Source organism: Furipterus horrens, unplaced genomic scaffold (genome assembly GCF_987537825.1).
Source record: "Furipterus horrens unplaced genomic scaffold, mFurHor1.1.pri manual_scaffold_3, whole genome shotgun sequence".
Lineage (NCBI taxonomy): Eukaryota > Metazoa > Chordata > Mammalia > Chiroptera > Furipteridae > Furipterus > Furipterus horrens.
The window spans coordinates 41512516-41533843 of NW_028327173.1; the positions used below are offsets into that span (position 1 = coordinate 41512516).

Here is a 21328-nt window from a genome sequence, read left to right on the forward strand (position 1 = left end):
TGATTTTCTCCTTATGTTGAGAAATAGCATATTTCATCGAAAAAAATAGCAGATCTGTTTATGTTAACGCCTCTGCTTGGAAGCCTTCATTGGCTTCCCCTTACCACCAGGAGGGAGTTCAGACACCTTTGCCTAGGAGAAGGGGCCTTTCACAGTCTAGCTCCTGCTCTCAGGCCTCATCTCTCACTCCCAGTATCAGTTAGGAAAGGCTGGGCTATGCTGCCCTAAGGAATAATTCCAGCAACTCAGTGCCTTACCTCAGGGAAGTTTATTTCTTCCTGATGCTGTGTGCTCACTGTGGCTCTGCAGGGGAGTTCCATTCACTGTGGTCACCTGAGGATTCCAGTTAAAGAAAATTTCATCTTAAAGCATGCTTCTTATTATGGTCTTGCCTGGGAGGTGGGGGCAGGGTGCAGCAGAGGGAAGGCACGAAATTATTCACTGGCTCTCAGAGCATCCACCTGGAAGTGACACACTGCACTCTGCTCATGTATCATTGGCCAAAGCAAGTCATGTGACCATATCTAACTTTGAATCTCTGTAATCCTGCCAATTGTCTTGAGTGGGGAGAGCCAGGAAGATTTGTGAAACAACGTTAATGATTTTAATAGTGTCCCTTTCTGTCCACCCAATGTTTGGCTTACTGTCCTCCCATAGGCAGAATTCCCTGATTCTTTTCTCAAGGGGGACAATAGTAAAGACCCATCTAGTCACAGTATGTCAAGCTCACTTTCCAGGTTCTGGGTGACGCATAGTAGACTCTATATCAGTGCCAGATGTGACTCTTCATCTAAAGGCAAGATGTCAGGACAGAGACAGGATAACTACAATGGACACACTGTTTGGAAAGTGAAGGAATGGGAGACCACAGTAGACACTAGTTCACTGCACAGACATGTCAAGGACCCCCTATTCAACACCCCAATTAGACCCTGATTCTGCTCCCCGAGTATAGCTGCCCCACCCATTGTTTTCCATGACCCCTGGCTTTGCCTATGAGAGAGACTTCCTCTTCTATATCTAAAGCAGTCATAGAGAAATATGTTTTTGTTTTTTGGGAAATATGTTTTTAAATAAGCTTTTAAAAATTGGGTAGGGGGGAGGCTACAGAGTGATATTAAGTCTCCAATAGTCTCCTCTAGTTCAGGGTGATGTTCTTTTGGCAGTAGAACTCCCACATAAATGTAGGCTGCTTATTGATTTGATTCCAGCCATTCCATTCCCAACTGCCACAGCCTACTCTTGAAAGAGTTCTGTGGTCTGCAATAGTTCTTTGCTTTCTTGCCCTCATGCCTGTTGATCTTTCTGTCTCTCATTTATTCTTCTGCCCTCCCTCCCTGAACCCCAACTTGGTTTTCAGTGCTTTTGACATGCTGGGCTATGGTATGAGAGTCACATTTTTCCTCCCTTTTCCAGAGCCAGTTTGTTCAATTGAAAGCGTATGCTGGGTAACACCTTCATTTATACAGAGGTCTTAACAATACGCTTAAGGCCATACCCTTGACTTGATCCATACTTCAAGGCTGATTTTACCTGGACTTTTTCTTGCTGAAAACATTTCTTAACTGTATTATTTTACTAGTTAAGATTGAGCAACAGTAGCCTTTAATAACCCTACAAATCTCTGATTTTCTAGATTGTCCCTTCTCTTTTATCCCTGCAAACTGGCCAAGTCTTCTCTGAACTCATTTCTTTTTTTTTGTTTGTTTTTGTAATAAGTTTCCAAATGCGTTCAACAGCCACCAACACGTGCTACTAACATTTTGTTTTACAGTCTCATTAGGTTCATTAGTTTCGTGATATGCCTTCTAAATTATCACAGGTGACACATATATTCACCAAATAGACCATTGTCCTTTTAGCTTCTGATAACAGGGTTCTTAATCACTGTTCCCTAAACAGATGTTTAATTTTATTGTTGTTATCACATTACCCCTTTTCTAGGTGCCAGTTTTTATATCAGTTAGGACAGGCTAGATTTGCCACCATAACGTCGTCGTCGTCGTCGTCGTCGGCAGCCGTCCGTCTCGAGAGACGATGGTGTAGCTTCTTAAGTGTCTATCTGCACCACCGAGAATGGCTGTGCAGTCCGACTCGGGAGTGACACGGCATCTGTCTCCTCCCGTGTTGAATCGACATCTTGCGATGACGCTGGAGTGTCCTCTCCAGTGGAGCTGAAGCTACAGAGCCTGGGCAGGGTGATATGGAGGGTCTGCTGTTGCCCATGCAGCAGACCCCCCCTCTCTTCGCAGCTGAAGGGTCCAAGGGAAAGACGGAGTCGATACAGCTTGGCTTCAGGTGCGCCGCAGGAGTTGCCGGTGTTGACTACAACGTCAAACCGCCTTAGGGACTCCGGCTCCGGATTTTCTGTCGGGGTTTACTCCCTTAGCCTTTCCCCAGAAGAGGTATGCCGCAAGGCAGCGGAGGTTTTTTGGTGTCAGAGTTTTCCTTCTCTGATGTACCCTGACTGGAAGATCGAACCAGCGACACTTAGCTCGCAGGCCGACGCTCAATCCACTGAGCTAAAATATTAGTGGTTAACAAACTTTTATTTCTTGCTCATACTATAGGTTCAAAATCAAAGGGGCTCTGCTCAATGTACTCACTCAGAAACCAAGTCTGAAGAAGATTTCATCTTCATATATGCTTCCGCAATCATGTCAATTACTTCAGTGGGGGGAAGAAAGCATGGTGAATCCACATTGTCTTTAAAAGCTTCCTCCCCGAAATAAGACACATTACTTATGTTTATATATTATTGGCCAAAAACTAGTCACATGACCATGTCTTACAGGGTTCAGGCAAGTGTAATTCTACTATGTTCCTGGAAGTCAAGAGCTGGAAACACTTGCCTCTGTATAGGCAAGGTTATGCTGTGATAGCAATCCAAGAATCTTACTGGATGACGACCACAGAATTATTCGTACTGCACACCCATTATGGGTTGGCTGTGTCTCTGCTTCACACACTTCATCTTTGCTCTTGGACCCTTTCTGAAACATTGCTGATTGTCATGACAGAGAGGAAAGAGCATGGTACTTAAGGCTTCTGCTGAGAACAGTTCACATGGCCAAACCTGATGTCAGTGGGGAGGAGCTGCAAGTATTTGCAGATAGTAGTACAGTCTGCCACACCCTGCAATACACATTCCCCCCATTCCTATGAGTCTCAGCTACTCTAAACATTTGCCATTCCTCTAACATTTTCCTGTCTTTACTTTTATCCCTAATCAAAATGCTACCTGGCAAACTCCTACTCACCCTTCAACACCCAGCTCAAATAATTTCTTCCTCTGAAGCTTTCTATTACCACATCTCCTACCCTTCCCTCAAATGGTTATAATTTTCTTTGGCTCTCACCAAATTGGGTACATACCTGAAGCAGAGAATGTATATCATATGTTCTTGTAAATGTCTTCTTACATTCCTGACTCCAAGTCCAGGAACTCTGTCTTACTCATTTTGGTATTTCTTGTGCTTAATGCAATGCATGGCACATGGAAGGACAGAAGGTGCTCAACAAATGCTTCATGATGAATTTTTTTTTTAAATAGCCATTTCTGTAGTGGAATTAAGGGGGGGGTGTTTTAATAGGCAAATAGCAACAGTACCTTGTTTTAATACATAAAAGTTGAAACATTTCAAACTCACCTGCTGAAACCTCCTTAAGCCATCCTTTTGGATTTGGATAAAACACAAATTCTTTACCTTGCCTATAAGATCTCACGTGATCTGGGCTATGCTACCTCACCAGCTTGGAATAGCTAATACTTCTCCCCTCACTTACTATTCTGCAGCCACACTGGCTATGGATGTATCAGTCAGGATAGCCTAGTTTATACTACAGTAAAAACAATCCCAAAGCTCAGTGATTCAGGACAGAAAAGTTTTATTTCTTGCCCTTTGCCCATGTTCAATAAGGATTGGTAGGGGCTCTGATTACATTGTCTTTCTCTGGGACACAGCCTGGTGGACCACCCTCTTTCAGGAACACTACAGATAACAATTGACATAGAGGGGATGAGAGCTTTGAAGGGTCTTAGCCAGGTGCAGTTAAGTACCTTTGCCACAGAATGTCATGTGTCACTTCTCTGGATTCACTGCCTAAAAGTAGTCTCAAGGCCCCACCCAGCCACAAGGAGACCAGGAAGTGCCATCCTATTTGCCTGGAAGGCAGAGAGCTGGAAGTATTTGGTGACCAGCCCTAATGACTCCTACATTGGACTTCTTCAGTTCTGCAAACAAGACAAACTATTTCTTGCCTAAGAACCTCCTCCTTCTTCCATGTCCCTTGGTCAGTTTTTATTTCTTTGGGTGTTAGCTTAAGTGACAATTAAACAGACCTTTTTTGTTTTTGTACCACACCTTCCCCCCATCTAAATCAGATTCCCCTCTTATACTTTCTTATAAGTCCCTGTGGTTTTTCTTTATAGCATTGGGATTTCAGGAGGGTGATAAATACCATCTCGCCCCTTTCCTCCCCCCCGCCCCCCAGGACCAGCTGAAAGTTAGATACAGGAAGCAGATGAATGGAAATTGCAATGTCAGCTTGATAGCTGATACAGGATAGATTGGAGGGCATGGCAGACATGAGGCCACAGTGGATTTACTAATGTTTCACCCTGAATTAAACTTGCCTACCAGTCCCTGGCAAAGGAGGGCAGTTGCGTACATCTGCATGAGTGTGTACATCCTGTGGACAAATTGTTTCTGACAAGAGAGCAAGTGGCTGGGATGGGCATGCTGGGTCTTTCTTCTGAACTCAGCAGTCAGCTAATTCACTCCTTTTCCCATGGGGAGTAAACAAGGGGTGAAGAAAGGGGACGAGAGGGGTACTCTAGCAAATGTCCCTTCATAGAAACCCAAAACCATGAAAATGGAGATTTCCTCATCACGAAAGAGTTTACCTTAATTTGTTATTCCATATTTCTTCATGTTGTTGTTACTATTATTATTTTTTTAGATCAGACTTGCCCACCAGAGGCCAAGCATCAAGAAGGTAGGATAAGCATATCTTCTGTCTTCACTGTACCCACAGAATTTAGTACAATGTTTGGTATACAGTGTTTAATAAATCTTTCTTGTACATTAGAGCTCCTTTGGAAGTCCTTCTCTTGGATTAACTGTCAATAAAATTAGTGTTCATCAGTTTGAGATTGGTTTCCAGTTTTGGAATGGTCCATTTTCCTCTTCATCCCCTCTCCTTTTTTCAGGTTGTCAGCTTGGATATATGCATCTACATTTCAATTGGAGTAAAGAGGAAGAAATGAAGAAAACTGAAATACATGTAAGTACATTGAGTTGTTAGAGAGTATGCTTGGACTAGATTTTTGTTAAGGAGGAGTGTGGAATTATACACATCATCACTCTCATGGTGAAGTCTTTTCAGTGGTCAGAGCTTTCACAAAACTTACATGGGATCATAATGTGGCAAGGGTCCTTAGTCATCTTCCAAGTCCTGCCCTTTCCCCAATTCAGGAATTGCTTTGGCAGCATCTTCGCTACTTAAGTACTCAGAGCTGGGGCGTGCTACTTCTAGTGAAGGCTGATGGTTGGACTGTGTTGGGAACATTGTGGACATGAAACTGTGGAAAGCCATTTTGACCAATTCCAGAGATCTCAGAGGAGATGGGCCAAGTGGTGGGAAGCCTGAAACTATGTCCCATGGAGAAGAAATGAAGTAACTGGGAATATTTACCCAGAGGGAAAAATAAAAGACTAAGGGAGCATATGTTGAAATCTCCAAATAGTTGTGCAACTGTCACATGGGGGAGTTCACTTATTCTGTAGGTTTTGAGGTCAGAGTGAGGGTAATGGTTAGAAGTTAGAGGGAAAAATTGCTATATTTCTGGAACTTTCTGAAGTTACAGTTTGTTTTTTTAAATAAATGGGATAGTTGCCTTAAAAGTAGAATTGAAGTTCATCATTCAATACATATTTATTGTCTATGATGTGCTGGGCACTAGGCTTGGTTAGTTACGATGATTCCTAGTGAGCCCATAGTAACTTGTAATAATCACCACTTTATTTTCAAAGTTTATAAGAGCCATCTTTAAATATTCTGTTTTAGAATTTCCCTGGGAGTGGTCATCAACATTATTGGTTTCTCAATTCTGGAACTGACCCTTCTTTTACTCTCAGGTCCAGTGTTAGTTAGATGGACATTCTTCTATCAAAACAGCAAGTATTTTCAGTATCCATAAATCAAAATTACCTGCACTTGGGATCACTTAAAACTAGATACTCACTTACCTTTTGCCATAGAAAAACTATAAAGTGTTTAGCAAACTCTTTTTTCTTTTTCCTTCTGTGCATACAGCTAAATTATGTTCTCTGGCATCCTTTGTAACTAGGTGTGGCCATATTTGGCTAAGTTTTAGCCAATGCAAAGGGGGTGAATGTAACGTGTGCTACGTGTAGGCTTGGCTCATAAAACCATCTTTCACAATCTCCTGGTTAAAAGTAAGGGACATAGAGAAGGGCAGAGGCACAAATGGAAGGAGCCTAGGTCTTTGAATGACCATGTGGAAGATTGTTCACTGACAGGAATATTCTCATTGGGTTTTGCTTCAATGAGAAATCAACTACACTGAGTTGAACCATTGAGATTTTGGAGTATATATGTTACAGTTGCTAGTATCTCTTTATTCCAGCTGGTGCTGCAGGAAACCCTCAATGAGAGAATAAGTGTGAAACTGAAGTTAGGGAGTTTTATTCTCCTCTTTTGTGTTTGAAGAGAATTAGTGGAGGAGGCAGAAGTAAAGGACATAGCACTTAATCACACACTGATGCTTTCTGTTGGTAATGTTTTCTTTCGATCTAAAATCCATAAGCTTCATGAGACATGTTGCCATGTCTTACATCCCTTCTATATTAAATCTTTCATATTTACTGAGAAGTGCCAGGTGCTTTGGGGATGTCTGAAGAAATATAGATAGCATATATTGTTAAATATGTTATTAATTTACTCAGCCATGTTTGAGCATTTACTATGGGCCAGCCACTGGTGAACATTGGTGAACGAAAGCTACAGTGCCTGCCCATATGTTGAGGTATAGCAAGGAAAATAAAGAGGCAAGATTAGTCAAGTATGATAATGCTATGTGAGAAGGCAGGACAGGATGCTCTGGGTACACAGAGAAGGGACATCTGACAAGGGTAGTGGTCAGAGAATTATCCTCTAAGGAGACGATGAGTAAATCGAGACTTTAAAGATGAGTAGGAGTAGCCAGAAGAAGAGGAAACAGTGGAGAAAGAGTGTTCTAGCAAGAAGGGGGGCATGTACAAAGGTCTGAATATGTGGCATGAATGTGGGGCGTATTTGGAAGGACCAAAAGGTAAGATGGAGAGGAAGGATGGTGAGGATGAGCACGAGAGAAGCTCCCTGTAATATATGTGTCCACATATTTAATAAATGTATACAACAGGCCTCATATACTTAATAAATGCATAGAGAAGACCTTGTACTATACTATATGTATGCATTTACCTAGGAGGATGTGGCCAATTAACCATCAAGATGTCAACATTGTGATATTTGAGTAGTTTCCAATTTCCTCTTCATGCTTCTGTTTTAGAACTTTCTACAATAAACATGTTTTCACTTAAAAAATCAAAATAAATGTTTTTTCTTAGTTGTGACTATACCTGTTGCCTCTCAGGATCCTCACAGCCATCTTCTAAGTAAACGGAGGTTCAGAGTTGGTGAGGTCCCATTCAGTCTACTTTTTCCCCATCGTGCCTGCCTTCCTTGCAGTTTCCTAAGCAGTGATGATGGCTTTTCTTGGAACTAGTGATATTAGTGCGGTGTTGAGTGTTCATGTGTATGTAGTTTGCAACCTGGGGAAATTGGGTCAATGTTCTCATGATCCTGACCTACCTAAGAGGCTTCTCACATACAAAGGATGGTCCTCAACCTACTGAATTATGCCATTAGAGTTGTCTTTTTGTTGATGGTATCATGTCCTTTCCCTAGTGATTTTGCAGTAGGGGAGAGGGCTACTGATAATTCTGAAAAATGTAGTTAGGGAAGGAGATTGTTTCCCATTAATTTGTCAACGCACATCTTGATTGACTAGCATGTTGCTGCTTGGCCAAACCATTGATAATGAACATTTGCAGTGAACACTCAAACACTTGAAAGACTTGAAACACTGTATCAGCATTCTCTAAATTATGCTATGGCAACAAACTTCCCCTCAAACCTCAGAGGCTTAAAACAACAGGAGTTTATTTCATGTGTATGTTATGTTTGCATCATGATTTAGCTTAGCTCTTTACTCTGAGAGACCCAGGCTGAAGGAGCAGCCCCTGTCTGAGATATTGCTGGTGTGTCCTGGGTGAGAGAGAGAGGTGACCCCATGGGATAGGTCTTAAAGCTTTGCCCACATGTCACTTCCACTTACCTTTGATTGCCCAAGTGTGTCACAGGGCAGCAAAACTTTTGACAAACACCTTCTCAACATTTTGAATCTTAGTTTCCTTTTCTACAAAATGAAAATAGGTAAAATACATTATAGTATATTTAAATCATGGAATATCATGTAGCCATTTAAAAAGATGAATTAATTGCCCTTAAGAAGATGAGTTGAACTAGAGAAATGCCCATGACACAGTTTTATACAAGAAAGCAAGCTGTAATGCTTGTAGCATGGTTTCATTTTTGCATAAATTAAAAACCCATTAGAATATTAATAAAAACAGCTGATGTTTAATGAGTGCTTACCTCATATGCCTATCACTGTGCTAAGTGCTTATTATATGCATTTGATCATTTAAATCTTAGAAAACCCAGAGAGAGGAGAAGAAAGTTACATATCAAATGGTCATTATCAGCTACCTTACTTGGGAATGTGATTAGAAAGATTTTATTCGCTTTTAAAAATATATGATTTCTGTAAATTTTTGCTTATACAATAGTTGGATCAATCAGCTTTTGTTGTAAAAGAAACCACCACAAAATCTGAGTTCTATGGAGTGTTAAGTATTTTATTTCCTGCTTATCAGTCTACAGGTCAGCTGAGGTGGCATAGTCTTCCTAAGGCCCCATTTCAGTCTTCTTTCCCCTGCTTTGCATCTTCCCCTGCAATTTTTCTAAGCAGTGATGATGACTTTTCCTGAAACTGGTGACTTTAGTGCAGTGTGGCTTGTGTTCATGCACAACCTGAAGAAATAGGGCTGAGGGTTAAATTCAGGTCTGCTTCATGTGTCCTGTTCTATAATAGAACCCATCATAGAGAGGCAGAATCTACCAGGGATATGTTCTTGTAGCAAAGGTTGTGGCAAAGGGAAAGTCTTGAGGCTTTTTAAGGCCTAGCTTTTGAACTGGTATGTTGTCATTTTTGCCCACATTCTATTAGCTGAAGCCAGTCACATGGCCAAGTCCAATATCAGTGAACTGGGAAGTTATGGGGGTTGTGGAAGGAGGAAGGGAATATTTTCTGAATAGTAATCTACTGCAATAAGCATTCATTGTTTCTCAGTTAACAATAAAGTGAGAAAATGAAAATATTTACCAGGGATAGTTTAAATTATGTTCAATATATTCCAAAATCTCATTATGCATTTCTTAAAAATACAAACTCTGTATCTACAATTATAATGAGTACAGTGATATTAACATGGGCATTTAATTAACCAGAGTACTTAGGTAGGAGTTTATAGTAACTTGGCTTATGCTGCCTGCGGTGTGACATTCTAAGCATAATCTAAAGACTGTTTAATCATTCTCTGTATACATCACTGCTACTTGTGTGGCCATCTGCAGTCCGAGAACTTAAACCATGAAATCCCAGACTCGCAGACCCAGAAGGATTTTGGTGCCTGTGGTGGGCGCGTGTCTCCTAAGTTACATGATAGCTACTTTTGGCCATTACAGTCATTCTTCATTGGGTGTGTCTCCCATCACTGGAGAATGGTTATAGGAATAAAAATTTCTTCATTAATCCAACAGGGACAGTGTGCTCCTCCCTGCTGTCACTTACCTGAGTTATATAGTAAACTATTGACCAGGGAAGGGATGGAAACCAGTTGTCTCGAGTGGGCTAAGGGCCTTTTACTTTGTTTCTCTGCATAACACAAATATCGAGCATATAGATCATTTGGGAATTTTCACTAGGCTTTTGAACTTCCAATACTCTTTAAAAATGTATTAAGTCTCCATCTACCACTTCCTCTGTTTTAAGAGAACCCAAGCACTTTTCAGACCAACTACATCTGAGTCCTGCAAAGAGACATCAAACGGCACAGATGCAGAAATAGAGAGTTGTGTTTTAAATTCCTTAAACACTGGCCAGGGGACCACACCTGCTTTAATTTCCTTTCTGTTTTTGGTAACTTAGACAATATATGCTGATATAGCTCATGGGAATCCATTTACAAAAAGAAAATATTTTATTAAGGAATTTATTTGTGAGGATTAAGAGTCATGTTCGGACTTCTGGTCAAAAAGGCAACATAGCAAACATGGCTCATCTCCTTGCATAACCACACCAAATTACAGTATTCCCTCACTTATCATGGGTATTACATTCTAGACCACCCCCCACCCGCAAGATAGGAACCTTACATTTATTCTACACTCTTAAACCTACGTAACTTTAACAACATACATATACAGTACTGCAAAATCTCGTGATATAGCGAAAAATCCGTGATAAATAATTAAATGTAATATTTTAAAAAATCCTGTGATACAGTGAGGCCGCGATAAGTGAACCGTGATATAGAGAGGGACTACTGGTACAAATAAAATATAGAACAACCATCACTCAGAACCATCAGAAACTGAGTTGAATGGAAGTCTGACAATTATGGAATTAAAGAAACCACATCAAGCCAGACTGATAGGAGGGGTGGAGACATGGAATGGGCTGGTCCCAATCCACACGTGGTGGATAAAATATCAGGAGAGAAATCTCAGGAGTGAGAAGTCCAGCCCCACACCAGGCTCCCCAGCCCAGAGTTCCAGTGCCAGGAAGATAAGTGCCCATAACTTCTGGCTACAAAAACCAACAAGGGCTGAGTCAGTGGAAGAAACTTCTGGAATCCCAAGCAGTTCCTCTTAAAGAACCCACATATGGACTTACTCAGATTCACTCCCCTGAGCTCCAGCACCAGGGTAGCAGCTTGAAAGGCACCAGTGTAATACAGGGAGGAACTGAAGTGTCTCCCACCAAGACAGGAGATGGGGAACAGCTTTCTTCCAGACAGAAAGCTGGGCAGAGGCCATTGTTCTTTTTCTGAACCCACCCCTGACAGAGCCACAGAGCCAGCAGGCTGATGCCATATCTGAAACTCCATCAAAATGGCTAACACTGTTTGCCTCACCCTGGAGATCCCCTGAGACTCCATCCCACCCAACTGATGGGCCACCCAAACTACTTTTTCATATGAATGGCTGGTCTTGGCTCATGCCTCACAACTTCCTAAATCCTCTCAAACAAGCAACAGCCAGCCTCAGTGAGCCCCCAGTCTCTTGCTAATTGGCCCCAGGCCTGGCACTAGCAGCAGTGAGTCTAGATTCATAGTTTGGCTTCCCCTGGGAATCTCCAAGCCCAGTATAATTAACATCCATCTCAGATTACTTTATGGGTCAGGCATAGTGGCCTTGGGCAAAACGCAGGTCGGGGCTGATCTTGGCCTGCAATAAGCTCTTTTAGAACAGGGCAAGGAGGTGAACAGCCCAGCAAGAGGAGAAGGGTAAAAGGTCATCTTGTCCAACAGCCCCAGTACCATATGCCTCTGTGTCAATCACTCTACTATGCTAGTATAGTTTCTGCTCAGTTGCTGCTCCTTGGTGGGACAAAATGTTAACATCCTGGGAGAAATCAGTATGAAATAAAACCACTTACATGTTATATTGTTCTCGTGCTTCTAGTTACTAGTCTTACCTTGTCTTACAGTAACATGTATCACAGTGTCATGTATTACAGCAAAACAGTCCAGCTATGCAGATGAGGGGGTAGGGTTTGGAGGCTTCACAAGCAGACCAAGCAGAGGCTCCCAGAGGTAGAGTTCATTCAGAGATGTGAATCCCCCTGTGCCTTCTTTCTTTCCCTTCCTAGTCTGACTGGTCTACTTCCTTTCCTCTCCCTGGATGCAGGATTCCTCTTCCTCACTAGCCTGTGAGCTCCTCGAGTGAGGGCTCTGTCATATTCACTGACCTACTCTGAGGGTTCCACAAGGGCCCTGGAGCTGAATGGTTGTAGTACAGTTGAACCTCCTTTTGTAGGCAGGGAAGATCCCTGAAGGGGTTCCAGGTCTCATCTGAGGACATAAGAACCACTGGACCACCTTGAGATGAGGATAAAGCCACTTTCCCAGGACAGGAACAGTATCTCTTTCAGCTCTATCTCCAGCATCTCTGTTGCTTCTAAAGGAGATGGGGACTCCTCATTGGGTTCCAGCCTTACCTTACCCATAAGAAGTTCATGATGGGGCTAGTAGTACTTTCTCAGCCCCTCCATTCCCTCCTTGTCTCCCTCACTCCCCACCTTCCTTCTAACAAATATTTATTGAGCCCCTGTTTCATGCCAGGCACTAGTGATACAAGGTCTTGGGGGTGAAGTGGTGGGCAAAAAAGACATGACATCTGACCTCATAGTGCTTCCGTATTGCCTGGAGATTGAGCACTTAACCTCTGGAGCCAAATCACTTGGGTCTGATCTCTGGCTCTGTTCTTTACTTATATATGAAGTTGGCCAAATTCCTCTCTAAATCTCCATTTCCTCATCTGTAAAATGAGACTCAGAACCTATTTCAGCTGGTTGCTGTGAATATGAAATTAATTGAGATGTAAAGTACTTAGAAATACTACTTGACCCAGTAGGTGTCCAATAAATATTAATTGTAGTTACTAGTATTATGGTTACTGTATATAGATAATAAATAAATTATATAAAATCGCAATATGCAATAAATGTTGTGAGTGAAAAGAACTGGGTGGGAACTATGTTCTTCCTCTGGTGTTGCTAGTTGAATACTAAGTATTATCTGATGGGAAGCTGGAGGACAATTGAGCCTTCAGACCTAGGAGGTCTATACCCTTCTCTTTTTGAAGAATACCAGTGGGGACCTTCTTCTTTTTTTTAAAAAAATAATTTATTTATTTATTTATTTATTTATTTTTAGAGAGAGGGGAAAGGAGAAAGAGAGGGAGAGAAACATCACTGTGTGGTTGCCTCTCACTCGCGCCCCCAACTGGGGACCTGACGTGCAACCTAGTCATGTGCCCTGACTGGGAATTGAACCAGCAACTCTTGGTTTGCAGGCTGACGCTCAATCCATTGAGCCACATCAGCCAGGTCAGTGGGGACCTTCTTAAAAGAGGATGATCAGAAAGGGCCTTTCTGAAGAGGGGCTAATATATAAAGGATATAAATGCTAATACTGAGGAGAGTGGTGCAGGAGGCACATTCCAGTCAGAGAAAAGGCAAGAAAGAGCCATCACCAATGATCAGGATTCCTCTATGGGCTCTGCACTCCGCTAATTTTGTTAAAAGGTCCTTTGTTCCCAGATAGTTAATGTGTCACTTTATGGGGAGCCCTCAGTTGTGGCTTTTGAGCACTGGAGACTAGACACTGGTATTATCCATATCCTGAGGATTCTGGAACCCCATGTCTTTTCAGGCTATCACTGTGACTCCCTCTGCACCACTGCATCTGCTGGGCCGTTGTTTTACATCTCACGTTACACTTGAGCAAATTATAGAATGGTAACATAATGAATATTCATTTCTAGGTACCATGGTCTAAATGCACTCCCAGTCCCTAAGTTTTAATCAGTATATGTTATCCACCACTTATACTTTGGGTGATGTCAGTCGTGTCATCTCATTTGCCTAGTCATTCACGGATACTCACTCAACGAATACCAACCGAGCAAGAAGTATGTGCTAGCATGAGAAAGAAAGGTCACTTGGGGCCTCAGCTTCTCCACCAATAGCATGGGGCTTGGGCCAGATTGCTGACTTTCAACTGCAGTGTTGACTCTCAATCCCCATTTTATTAAATAAATTAGAGTGGATTCAAGGTTATTCTTTTAATAGTTTCAGCTTCACTTCCTGGTATACTGAAAAGCTTTCTCAAGTGAGAGAGAAATAATGGAGCAACAAGCTAGCATCTGTGAATTTTATTATTACCCAGAGCTTAATTTTTCTGTCTAGATTGTTAGGCTATGTGAACCTCACTTGCCGCAAGGTCTCTGTGGAAAGGGTTGAGCAGTGCTGAACTGGATGTTCTCCCAGGTCCTTTTAGCTCCAACATTCTGAGTCCTGTGATCCTTTTTCTTTTTTTCTTTTCATTAAACACCACTTCGTATGCACGTTTCCAAGAACCCACATAGTTTTCTCCCTTGTCAGTCAGTCTCAGGAATTATGCTTTAGTTTTGTTTAGCGGTTTCCCTGTTGATACCTTCCTTTTGATCCACTTTACAGACCTTTTCAGAGCCTTCAATGAATACTAACTGTGTGTGTGTGTGTACATGTATATAACTCCCCATACGCAATGTCTTTATCCCAGCTACCAGTAGGCACTCAGCGACTGTTGGCCAAATTAGTGAGTTCTTAATGCTTATCAAGAACCTCACCATACACATACATACTTGTACACATTACGACCTTTGGATTATTTGCCATCTTTTGTGAGGGTGTAAATACTTAAGATGGCATTTCTAGATTCTAAGTTATAGGCAGGTCTCATGCTTTTACTACCAGCTGCCAGATTGCTGTGGCACTTCGTTTTATGTAAGCGGTAGTATTGCTGATAACACTTACGGTAATTATTTATAACATTATCTTAATTCATTAAATCAAAGAGTACTTCCTCTCCTCCCCCCTAAGGAATCAATATCATTCGAGTCCCAAACTCTAGTAGTTTCCCTAAAGCCACTCAGATCAGTGCTGTGCGCCCTGAATTTAGTCAGAGGAAAAGAAATGGGCTGCTCCGGCTCCAGGACCCAGCAGTGTGGGTGTCTCCTTAGACACTCCACTGTTTTGCTGGTTCACTAGCAGCCTGCTTTGGGGTTTTCTTCGTGGTGGTGATAAAGATACAGAGAACTCTAACAGCCTTGTGAGGATATTATTAACCCTATTTTGCAGATAAGGAAACTAAGGCTCAGAGAGGTGATGCAGTCTGCCTTTAGTCACATAGCTAGAAATGAGCAAGGATGGAGTTTACCTCTGGTGCTGTCTGATTCAAAGTCAGTTTCCCTCCACTAAACTGTACCACTCCCAAATGGATGCTCAGGGTCAAGAGCCTCCTGGGAGCAACAGGTCTGTCAAGTTCTGCAGGACTGAGCTGTTTATCATTGCAGAGGACACTCATCACTGCACTAATTACATTAATTGCTGCCCACTCTGCAGCTAGGTGGGTGGCTTAACAACACCTAGCAACGTGGTAATGATGCCTGGGCCTGTCTTTCCACGTGAAAACATCTGACTGCTTTTTTTTTTTTTTTTAAGTTTACATCTCTTTCCTGTGGTGGCCAGGATACTAATTATAGGTTCTATTGGTTGGAAGTTAGCAACTCTGCCTTATAGGGGAAAGGTCAAGACTAAACTTTGCCCTCACTAAGCATCAACTGTGTACTTGATATTTTATTTAAGGGATCTTTTACAATCCTCCTGATATCTCAGAATTAGGGATTATATTACCCCCATGTCATTTATATAGGAACCACTTACCTGCTTGGGCCACATAGCTGGGAAAGGGCAGAATTGGGCTTAGAACTTGGGCTGTCAGACAGAGGACGTATTTTGTCTTGGCACAGTCCCCTACAACACAATCCCTCTCAACAAGAGGCCTTTTCCTTCCGATGTTTAGAATTGACTTGCACACCAGTGTGGCCTAGTCTTCCAGAGAAGCAAGGCATTAAGAGTCATGGGTGTTTGGAAGAGGCCTCTAGTGCTGAGGGTTGAGTATTTGACATTTTGACCTTCCAACTCCCACCCCTTTTCTCAAGGAAATGTTAACAGTGGGTTCCAGTTGACTTTTTAAAAAGCAGTTTGAAAACTACATCTGTACTTCTTGGGAATGGATAATGGCTTTGGCAATCCATCATAACTGGTTAAATGGCTTACCTTCCCCAGAGACCCAGATAAGAGAGCCTAATTTAGGAAGTAATTGACTTTGGAATGCTTTGGAATGCTGTATATGTGTGTACATTATGGGTGTGTCTATATCTATATGTCAATAAATGTGTATGTGTGTGTGTATTCTCAGGAACTCTTGGAGTACTGGTAGACTTGGATGACTCGGTTCCTTTCTTACCTACCTTTTATCTGTAGATGAGGTTTAAAAATATATTATACTAATGTTCAAAACAACTGCATTACATAGTAGTGACACAGAGTAGTGGTTAAGATATTTGAAGCTAGACCAGGGTTTGATTCTGACTCTTCCACTCATCAGTTGTTGTGACTTGGGCAAGTCACTTAACCTCTGTAGGCATCAGTTTTCTCATTTCTAAAAATAGGGATAATTATAGTTCTGACCTCATGGGATTGTTGTAAGTCAGGGACGTATTTGAGGGCAAGGAGTATGTCTGTACCCTTCTCTGTACCAGCCAGAATGAGGTTTAGAAAGATCAGGCTTTGGGCTTAGATAATCCCTCAACTCTGATTCCATCACTCCCATATTGGCTGTGTGACCTTGGAGAAATTAGCTAACTTTTCTGGGCCTCAGATGCCTCATCTATAAAATAGAGGCTCATTATTTCTACCTCATATGATTTTTCTACAATGAGGTGGGACACATGAAGACCTAGTACAGCAGTTAGCACGTAGGAGGTATCCATTTCCCTTATTTCCATCTCAGAGTCTTACATTCCATAACTGATGATATGAGTTCTTGTTTGCTACGGAAAACATCCATTTCTCTCACACTCCACTTTTATTTTCTCCTTCCAACCCTCTTTCTTTCTTTCCCACCCTTTTTCTTCACTTCCCTTTCTTTCTCTTTTCTTGGTCAGTTTCGATCTACCGTGCCTCAAGCCCCGTGCCCAGGGTCATCTGTCCCCAGGTTGTTGCAGCAGCCCTCTCACTGGCCTCCTCGCCTCCACCTGGCCCCCTGTGTTATTGTCCACACAGGTGTTCTTCCCTAACCTGAACCAGACCTTGCTCCTTCTCTGTGCCACTCCCTTCAGTGGCTTCTCATCCCCCTTAGAGCTGAATACATGAACTGTGTGACCTTATTATGAAATGGCAAGAAAGAGCCTACATAGATGATCCAGAAGATTCCAGGCCTGGATGGCTCACTGACCAGTATTTGTCTTACCCAAACCAAGGAGAGGAGTGCTGAGGAGGAGAATTTGGTGGTCATTTTGAGGCCCACTCCTTCACACACCCCTTCCCGACCAATGCTGTTTCATCTGTAACAGCGATGCACCTGCTTTCACACTTGCGCTTTGTGCCATAGTACAGCGTTGTCTAGAATTATCATGGTAGCTTTACCAGATGATTCACTTTGCCTATACAGATACACATGGGTCAGATAAAGATCACTCAAGATTTAAATTTAGCACCACTGCAACAAATTGAAAGTTAGAGGTGTGGTATCCAATTGTTTTTAGACAATAAAAACAAAAACACACAGTTTTCTAGCACTGAATCACTCTTCTCCACTGGTCTCTCCCTCCCCTTCGCCCTCTCTGTCCTGATTCTCTTTCTGTCATAAAGAGTGGTAGCTTAGTGACAGAAAATGTTACAGTGAAAGCTGAGAGTTCCAATCCCAACACCACCACTTATTCATAGTGACATCTCAAGCAGGTTATCTCACGTCCCTGAGCCTCAGTTTCCTCTTCTTCAGAATGGGCCATAAGAACAAGTTCTCAATAATACATGCCAAATGAAAGATGACTAAATGAGACACCAGGGGGAGAGCAGCCAGCCCATAGTGAGCCTGCAGAAGATGCTAGTGCCTTCCATGCTGACTGATTTACACAGTTGTGGTGTTTGGATAACCTTTCTTTGGTGTTAGTCAAACTTTAAGATTGTCAGTTCAGCTAAAAATGGAGACAAGGCCTGTCTGAATCAGTATAAGGTTTTCACGGAGGTCCTACTGTTTGCACAGTGAGATTCAAGATTTTGAGGCAGGATATCACAGCAGTGAGAGGCACAGTTCCTGCTCATATTAGTTTCCTAGGGCTGCTGTAACAAATCCCACAACCTTGATGGCTTCAAATAACAGAAATTGCTCTGATGGGTGTGGCTCAGTTGGTTGGGCGTCGTTCCACAAAGCGAAAGGACGCAGGTTTGATTCCCAGTCAGGGCACATGCTTGGGTTGTGGACTCATCCCTGGTTGGGGTCTATATGAGAGGCAACTGGTTGATGTTTCTGTCTCATATTGATGTTTCTCTTCTTCCCTTCTCCTCTATCTAAATATAAATAAATAAAATCTTAAAAAAAAAAAGTTTATTTTTGTACAGTTCTGGAGGCCCAGAATATTTGAAATTAAAGAATTAAAGTGTCAGGAAGGCCACACTCCCTCTAAAAATCTCTACGGAAGAATCCATTCTTTGCCTCTTCTATCTTTTGGGAACTCCTGGTATTTCTTGGCTTGTGGCTAGATCATTCCCATCTCTGACTCCCTGTTCGCATGCTCTTCCTCCTTGGGTATCTCCTTAAATCTCCCTCTCCTTTCTGTTATAAGGACACTAGTCATTGGATTTTGGACCCACTCTGAATCCAAAATGATCATATCTTAAGATCCTTAACCCAGTTATATCAGTGAAGATCCTATTTCCAATAGGGTCCCCTTTCTGGGTATTGGAGGTTGGACACATCTTTTGGGGACACACAATTCAAGCCACTACAGTGCCATCCAGAAATTTCAGATTAGGCAAAGGGACAGAGCACACACAACTGAGCAACCAGAGTTTCAAGTAAAGAGTAGAGCAAACCCTCTTAGAAGGTAGGTAGGGGATTGATTCATTCATTCTCTGATCCAGAAACATTTGCTGAGCCACTGCTGAGCCGGGTGCTGGGAAGCAGAAATGACAAGGCTCAGTCTCTGCTTTCAGGGAGCTTACAGACTGGTAGAGGGGGGACAGAGAAACAGGCATTTCCAGCTCAGTATAGTAGGGCTATGGTTGAAGTGGGCCCTGAAACTGTGGGGGTTTAGCATGTCTGGGTTACAACCCTGGAGGACAGGTGGTCACAGAAGGCTTTCTGGAGGAAGGATTATCTTACCTGAGGCCTGAAGGGTAAGGGAGTAGGAGTGAGTCATGCCCAAAGGGAGCAGAGTTCTAGAAAGAAGGAACAGAGGAAAGAAAACCTGGCCTCTGTTTGTCCTGCACAAAGCAGGGGGCATGAGATGGAGAGGCAGGCAAGGGGTCAGATCGTACAGGGTCCTATAGGGCCTCTAGAGAGTAGTGGAGAGCCACAAAAAGATTTTAGGGAGAGGAGAGACATGACCAGATCTGCATATTAAAAATAAAAATTAGAAAAAGCCTTTAGTGAAAAGTGATTTTCCCATAGATTTTAAAACTGCATTTAATGTTTTTTTTTTTTTTTTAAAGAATTGTAACATATACACAGGAAAATTCACAAATCATAAGAATGTAACTTGATAAATAAGGGATCAGGCCTGTGTGTCCACCACATAGATTGTTTTGGTGTATGGATTGTCAGAGTGGAGGCAGAAGACAGAGTTTGAAATGGACCAATGACTCAGAATTCCTCCTCTTTGTTCTATAGAGAAATGACCTCGATAACAGGAACCTGGGATTTGGAGTAGGAAGAGTCAGTTTTGAGCCCCATATCTGGTATTTCCCTGCTGTGTAATCTCAGACAAATGGCTACATGTCTCTTATCTTTACTTTTACCATCTGTGGAATGGGCCAACAGCCGCCTCGCAGAGATGGTATGCAGGTGAAATAGGATAAAGCTGGGGAAAGCTCTCTATGCTATGCAAAATAGTTGCTAGTATGATTCTCAAATTCTAATCTTTCTCAGATCTGTATTTCTTCACTTTACCTTCTTTTTTTCTTCACCTGACAGAGTTTCAGAAAAATGAGGAGATGAGAGCTTTTTTAAAAATTTGTTCCCCATTCCAAAATATGTATACCAACTCTGTATAGAGTGTCACACGGTACCCTTCTTCACCCCTGCCCTTCCTGTTTACTGCTAGTCATCTCACCCACCCAGGCTCAAAGAGGTAGGACAGAGGACAGGGCATCGGGAACATGGAAAGAGATTTGAGGGTGAAAACACATCCGATTCTTTTCCACTCCTCACCTAGGACCTGCTGTCTCAGCTCTGCACTCAGCATTTAGGGGTGTGGGTGGGAGGTGGGGGGAGACACCAGGGAAACCCGGCATTCGCATTCAGATAGTCTGCTGGCTCATTTGTTCAGGCCAACTGAAAACCCGTCCATGACATAGCAAAGCCAGCTAAGGTCAAGGTCTTACTGTTAAGAGGCAGGAAGCACCAAAGGAGTTGAGAAACAGAAAAGACCACTCACTTCATTGGGTAAAACCCCATAAAGAATGTGGGTTCAGCACTAGACTCTCCCTCTCTCCTCCTATTTCAGATTCTTGTCATTTCTGTAATAAATATCTTTAAGCATGTATAGCTTATCAGACCATTCTATTTATACATTGTCTTATATGATCTTGCAACAATATCAAAAGCTAAGTACGAATTGTAATTACCATTTTTTAGATGAGGAAATTGAGATTTCCAGTGACTTGCTCCAGGCGATATCATAATTAAAAGAAGGGATAAAAGCTTTGAACCCACATTCAGCCAGCTCCAAAGCTCCTTCTTTCCCCACTCTGCTCTACCGCTTCATCGAATGTATGTGGAAGGAAGCCATGTGTTTTATTGGGCTGTATCGCATTGCATGCATTTTTAGTATTTGTGTGCACATGTCAACAGGCATGTTAACGTGCCTGCTGGGTGAGTTGTAACAATTGTGTTTTGAGTTACTAAATGCATTTTTGCTGGCAAGGCCTGGTTCAAGGAAAACAGGAACGGAAGCATGTGAGCCCACTGTGTGGGAGGCCAGTCACATTGTGTGAAGAGAGCTGGTCCTTGAACAAATGATTGGGAAATGCCTCTGTTTAGCTCTGATGGAGCTTTACTTTGCTGGGGGGCTCTGGGTTTCCCCATGACTATTCTATTTCCAAAGCACAATTTATCCTTCATTTTTTAAAAGGAACTAATATTTGTTTAGTACCTACTATGTGCCAGGCATGGTGCTTTCCATCCATGACATCATTGAATTCCCACAAACCCTGCCAAAGGAGTACCATTCATGCCACTTGTTCAGCCTAGGAGGCAGATTCAGGAAAGTGGGGCCATTTGCTCAAGATCACTCAGCTGGTGAG

The 21328-nt window shown here is 42.4% G+C and overlaps 1 long non-coding RNA gene across 1 annotated transcript in view; it reads left to right on the forward strand.

Annotated features, from left to right (window-relative positions):
- LOC150014986 (uncharacterized) overlaps positions 1 to 21328 on the forward strand; it is a 38417-nt gene that overhangs the window by 3163 nt on the left and 13926 nt on the right. The window contains exons 2-3 of the long non-coding RNA XR_016509706.1: positions 4963 to 4998; positions 5213 to 5286. This is a non-coding gene — a long non-coding RNA (uncharacterized LOC150014986). The remainder of the gene's footprint in view (positions 1 to 4962; positions 4999 to 5212; positions 5287 to 21328) is intronic.